Source organism: Trichechus manatus, unplaced genomic scaffold (genome assembly GCF_000243295.1).
Source record: "Trichechus manatus latirostris isolate Lorelei unplaced genomic scaffold, TriManLat1.0 scaffold00058, whole genome shotgun sequence".
Taxonomy (NCBI): Eukaryota; Metazoa; Chordata; class Mammalia; order Sirenia; family Trichechidae; genus Trichechus; species Trichechus manatus.
In genome coordinates, this window is record NW_004443994.1 from 2,618,075 (window position 1) to 2,624,706 (window position 6,632).

Consider the following 6,632-nt stretch of genomic DNA (forward strand, 5'->3'; position numbering starts at 1 on the left):
ACGATAAATGGAGAAAAGATTGAAGTTGTCAAGGATTTCATTTTACTTGGATCCACAATCAACATCCACGGAAGCAGCAGTCAAGAAATCAAACAATGTATTGCATTGAGCAAATATGCTGCAAAAGTCCTCTTTAAAGTGTTGAAAAGCAAAGATGTCACTTTGAGAACTTAAGGTGCACCTGACCCAAGCCGTGATGTTTTCAAACTGAAAACATCAGGCTACTACTTCAAACCCTGGTAGCTTATTAAATAGTAATTTCAGTATACTTGGGTATGACAGTATTCAACACCTGCTTTCATTTAGGAAAAAAAAAATCTGGAGGGATTTAAGATCTTTATTAACATCTAGAAGTTTCTTTTATGAAGTGACACAGTTGCAGCTGCGTGTAATATAACCGTATTAGAAATAGTTTAAGATTGTATTTTTTAACTTTTATCAACCATAATATGAAAATTTTAAAACAAGCAAATCAAAGGAGTAAATGTTTATATTTGTAAGCAGTAGATACAAATTCTTTTAAAATAAGTAAATAAAAAAAACTTTTTTTAACTGTCTAGAAAAACTCTTCCCCTACGTTTAAAAGAAACTACACATTGCATTAGGCAAATCTGCCACAAAAGACTTCTTTAAAGTGTTAAAAAGCAAAGATGTCACCTTGAAGACTAAGGTGTGCCTTACCCAAGCCATGGTGTTTTCAGTCACCTCATATGCATACGAAAGCTGGACGATGAATAAGGAAGACTGGAGAAAAATTGACGCCTTTGAGTTATGGTGTTGGCGTGGAATGTTGAATATACCATAGACCGCCAAAAAAACAAACAAATCTCTCTTGAAAGAAATACGGCAAGAATGCTCCTTAGAAGCAAGGATGGCGAGACTACGTCTCACATACTTCGGACATGTTGTCAGGAGGGATCAGTCCCTGGAGGACGTCATGCTTGGTAAAGTAGAGGATCAGTGAAAAAGAGGAAGACCCTCAACGAGATGGATTGACACGGTGGCTGCAACAGTAAGCCCAAGCATAACAACAGTTGTGAGTATGCTGTAGGACTGGACAGTGTTTCGTTAACGTTGTATATAGGGTCGCTGTGAGTTGGAGCCAGCTCAACGGCACCTGATAACAATGCCAGCAGTCTCGAAGCTGAATGTGAAATGATCTGTCATGTTTAGTCACCCACCTTCTGTGTGTTCCAGTGGTTTTCATCAATGATACCACTGCCCACAGTGCAGTCTGTGGTGGTAGAACCTAGCAAAAGTTTACTTGGTCCACAGTAGTTTTAAATCCATGACCATAACTTTTATTATTTTAAAAATGTAAACTTTAATCTGTTTGGTGTGGGAAAAGAAGATTAAAACTTAATCATGTAGGATTTTAAGTTCTTTCATCATTTAGTGTACAGACTGATGATACCTATGTCATTTTAAAAATTATATGTATTAGTGAAAGCAGATTTACAATGCTTAATGATGATGTGATTTGTGAAAATATTTTGGCAATCATTGCTTTAGCCTCTACTTTTAAAATGTTTTTCCAATTTATCTTTTTCTATCTTGACAGTCAGCATGCTAGTCCAACCCCTCATCATTACTTTCCTTGGTTCGAATACTGGCTCTGCTACTTACATGTTGTATATACTTGAGCAAAAAGCTTCACCTTTTCTGTATACCAGTTTCCTTATATTTAGTACTATCTGCTTCACTGAGATGTTTGAGGACTAAATCCATGTAAAAGTCTTCAGAAGAGTGATAAGAATTCAATTAGTGTTGACTGTTTTTACTAAAGTAATCCACTGATCTTCACAGAACACTGTTTTTATCCTGTCATTCATTCCCTGGTTTAGGATCATTCATTTGTTCATTAAATAATTTATTCATTTAATCAACAAATGTTCATTGATATCTACTGTGTTCCAGGCTCTTCCAGGTGGTAGATTAGCACTGAACAACATAAACAAGGTCTCTCCAGTCTCCCTCAAGGAACTTATATTTCAGTAGCTTTTTAGCATGTATCTGATTGGTTGCAGGCTCTTTGCCATTACATCTAAAACTGCCCATAAGAGTCTTCCACTTCATTTTCCAAACAACAAAGTTCAGTGAGCAACTTAAAAGAGAGTTTAAGGCAATTCTTGTATGAGCAAAAGGTTACACTTCTAAGAGATTTTTTCAACTGTTGAGATTTTTTCCTTCAGGGTAGGAGTAGAACAATACTTGTCACATGTTATAAATTATCTGTTTAATTAAGTATCTAAACCAATATAAGTCCACTGGAGAGAAATACAGTTAGGGTTTTTAGTATATAGACATAATCTACATGTCATGTTTGAGTCTTCTTTCTAAGCTGTCTGAATACATATAAATATTTCTGACAATAAAATATTTCTTTCAGTTCCTACTCATTTTTAAAAAATTTTATTGTGGTAAAATATTCGTAACAAAGCATTTGCCGTTTTAACCATTTTTAAGCATACAATTCAGGAGCATTAATTACATTAACCATATTGTGTAACCCTCTCCACTATCCGTTATCAAATGTTTTTCATCACCTTAAGCAGAAACTCAGTACCCGCCCCCCAAAAAAAAGAAAAAACACCTTATTGCCAATGAGTTGATTCCAACTCATAGCAACCCTATAGGACAGAGCAGAACTGCCCCATAGGGTTTCCAAGGAGTGGCTAGTGGATTCAAGCTGCTGACCTTTTGGTTAGCAGCCATAGCTTGCCATAGCTCTTAACCACTGCACCACCACAACTCCAGCTCCCTGCCCTCCGGCTCCTGGTAGAAACTAATAAACTTTTGTCTCTATACATTTGCCCATTCTAGGTATTTCATAGAAGTAGGATCGTATGATATTTGTCCTTTTGTGTCTGACTTACTTCACTCAGCATAATATTTACAAGGTTCATCCATGTCAAAATTTTGTTTCTCTACCTGGTTGAATAACAGAATAAGATTCTACCGTATGGATATACCACATCTTGTTTATCTGTTCTGTTGATGGACACTTGGGTTGTTTCCAGTTTTTTGGCTGTTGTGAATAACACTGCAGTGAATATTGGTGTGTAAGTATCTGAGTCCCGGTGTTCCATTCTTTTGGGTTTATACCTAGGAGCAGAATTGCTGGGTTGTATAGTAATGCTAGGAAACCCTGGTGGCATAGTAGTTAAGTGCTACAGCTGCCAACCAAAACATCGCCAGTTCAAACCCACCAGGCACTCCTTGGAAACTCTGTGGAGCAGTTCTACTCTGTCCTGTAGGGTTGCTATGAGTGGGAATTGACTGGATGGCAACGAGTTTGGTTATAGTAATTCTGTGGAGCCCTGGTTGCGTAGTGGTTAAGAGCTCAACTGCTAACCAAAAGAGTCGGTAGTTCAAATTCACCAGCTGCTCCTTGGAAACCCTGTGGGACAGTCTACTTTGTCCTATAGGGTCACTGTGAGTCAGAACCGACTCAGTGGCACCTAGCGGCAACAACAAGAACAGTGTAGTGATTCTTTGTTTAACATTTTGAGGAACTGCCAAACTTTTTCCGCAGAGGCTGCACTGTTTTACATTTCCACCAGCAATGTCTGAAGGTTCCAATTTCTCCACACCCTCACCAACACCTGTTATTTTCTGTTTTTCTGATAACAACCATCTTACTGGCTGTGAAATGATACCTCATTGTGGTTTTGATTTACATTTCCCTAATAATTAATGACTAATGTGCACCTGACCCAAACCATGGTATCTTCAGTTGCCTCATACGCATGCGAAAGCTGGATAATGAATAAGGAGTCCCAAAGAAGAATTGATGCCTTTGAATTACGGTGTTGGTGAAGAATATTGACTGTACCATGGACTGCCAGAATAACGAACAAATCTGCCTTGGAAGACGTACAGCCAGAATGTTCCTTAGAAGCGAGAATGCCGAGACTTCATCTCACTTGCTTTGGACGTTGTATCAAGAGGAACCAATCTCTAGAGAAGGACATCATGCTTGGTAAAGTAGAAGATCAACAAAAAAGAAGAAGACCCTCAAAGAGATGGAATGATACAGCGGCTCCAACAGTGGGCTCAAACACAGCAAAAATTGTGAGGATGGCACAGGACTGGGCAGTGTTTCGTGCTGTTATACATAAGGTCATTATAAGTCAGAACCAGCTCAGCAGCAACTAACAACAGCAACAGTGATTAATGATGTTGAGCATTTTTTCACGTGCTTGTTGGCCATTTGTATGTCTCCTTTGGAGAAATGTCTGTGCAACTCCTTTGCCCATGTTTTAATTGGGTTGTTTATCTTTTTGTTGTTTAGTTGTAGGAGTACGTTATATAATTCCAGATATTAAACTTTACCAGATATATAGCATCTTAGTTACCTAGTGCTGCTATAACAGAAATACTGCAAGTGATGTCTTAAATTTATTTTCTCACAGTTAATGAGTCTAGAGTCTGAATTCAGGGTGCCGGCTCTAGGGAAAGGCTTTCTCTCTGTCAGCTCTAGAGGAAAGGTCCTTTTCTCTTCACCTTTTTTCCTGGTTCCTTGGAAATCAACATGTGGCTTGGCATTTATCTTCCCCTGTCTCTGCTTCCTTAGTCTGCTACTTTTGTATTTTGTAAGAGATTGACTAAAGACACCCCATACACCAATTGTGTCTCATTAACATAACAGACAACCTGCACCTAAATGGGATTATAACCACAGCCATAGAGGTTAGGATTTACAACACATATTTTCAGGGAATGTAATTCAGTCCATAACATATGGTTACCAAATTTTTTCTCCTATTCTCTGGGTTGTTTCTTCACTTTGTTGATAATGTCCTTTAATGCACAAAAGTTTTTAATTTTGGTGAAGTACAATTTTCTCTTTGGTCTTTTGTGGCTTGAGCTGTTGGTATTGTATCTGAGAATCCATTGTCAAAAACTAGATCTTGAATTTTTATACCTATCTTTTCTTCTAATAGTTTTATGGTTTTAGTTGGTATAGTTAGGTCATTACCTTATTTTGAGTTAATTTTTGGTTGTGCTGTGAGGTATGGGTTCAACTTTATTCTTTTGCATGTGGAGATCCACTTGTCCCAAAATGATTTATTTCTTCAATATCTCTTCAACTCTTCCTAACTCCAGTGAGTAGACTTAGTACCTTTATCAAAAATCAGTTGCCCACAAATGTATGCATTTATTTCTGGACTCTCGAGTCTCTTCCATTGCTCTGTATGTCTGTCCTTACACCAGTACCAAACTGTTTTGATTATTGTAGTTTTAAAATTGGGATGTGAGACCTTCTACTTCGTTATTCTTTTTCAAGATTACTTTGGCTATTCAGGGCCCGTTGCAACTTCATGTAAATTTGAGGATGTTGGAATTTTTATAAGGATTGTTGTTTAATCTGTAGATCACTTTGGGTAGTATTGAACTCTTAGTAAGATGAAGTCTTCCAATCCATGGACACAAGATATCTTTAATTTCTCCTGCAGTGTTTTATAGTTTTCATCGAATATGTCTCTCACTTCTTTTGTTAAATTTGTTGTTGTTGTTGTTTGGTGCTGTCACGCCAATTCCGACTCAGAGTGACACTGTGCACAACAGAACAAAATGCACCCCGGTCCTGAGCCATCCTCACAAGCATTGTTATGATTGAGCCCTTTGTTGGCAGCCACTGTGTCTGTCCATCTCCCTGAGGATCTTCCTCTTTTTTGTCTACCCTCTACTTTACCAAGCATGGTCCTTCTCCAGGGACTGGTCCCTTCTGATAATATGTGCAAAGTGTATGACACATAGTCTTACCATCTTTGCTTCTAAGGAGCATTCCGGCTATACTTTTTCCAAGACAGATTTGTTTATTCTTTTGGCAGTCCATGTTATATTCAATATTCTCTGCCAACACCTTAATTCAAAGGCATCAATTCTTCTTCAGTCTTCCTTATTCATTGTCCAGCTTTCACATGCATATGAGGTGATTTAAAACACCATGGCTTGAGTCAGGCACACATTAGTCCTTAAGATGACTTCTTTGCTTTTTAACACTTTAAAGAGGTCTTTTGCAGCAGATTTGCCCCATGTAATGCATCATTTGATTTCCTGACTCCTACTTCCATGGGTGTTGATTGTGGATCCAAGTAATATGAAATGCTTGACAACTTGAATCTTTTCTCCATTTACCATGATGTTGCTTATTGGTCCAGTTGTGAGGATTTAGGTTTTCTCTGTGTTGAGGTGTAATCCATACTGAGTGCTGTAGTCTTTGATCTTCATCAGTAGGTGTTTTCAAGTCCTCTTCGCTTTAATAAGCAAGCTTGTGTCATCTGCATATCGCAGGTTGTTAATGAGTCTACCTCCAATCTTGATGCCCCATTCTTCTTCTTCTTTTTTTTTTTAAATTGTACTTCAGGTGAAGGTTTACAGAACAAATAGTTTCTCATGAAACAGTAGTACGCATATTGTTTTATGACATTGGTTAACAACGCCACGGCATGTCAACCCTCCCCCTTCTCGACCTTTTTTCATTGTTGTTGAAAACATACATAGCCAAAGATACACCATTTCAAAAATTTCTACATGCACAGTTCAGTGACATTGACTACGCTCTTCCAGTTGTGCTGCTGTTCTCCCTTTAGATGAAGGTTTACAGAACAAAATAGTTTCTCATT

General features: G+C 38.0%; 1 protein-coding gene across 6 annotated transcripts in view; it reads left to right on the forward strand.

Annotated features, from left to right (window-relative positions):
- PKN2 (protein kinase N2) overlaps positions 1 to 6,632 on the forward strand; it is a 178,065-nt gene that overhangs the window by 127,293 nt on the left and 44,140 nt on the right. The gene's annotated exons all lie outside the window — the stretch shown is intronic.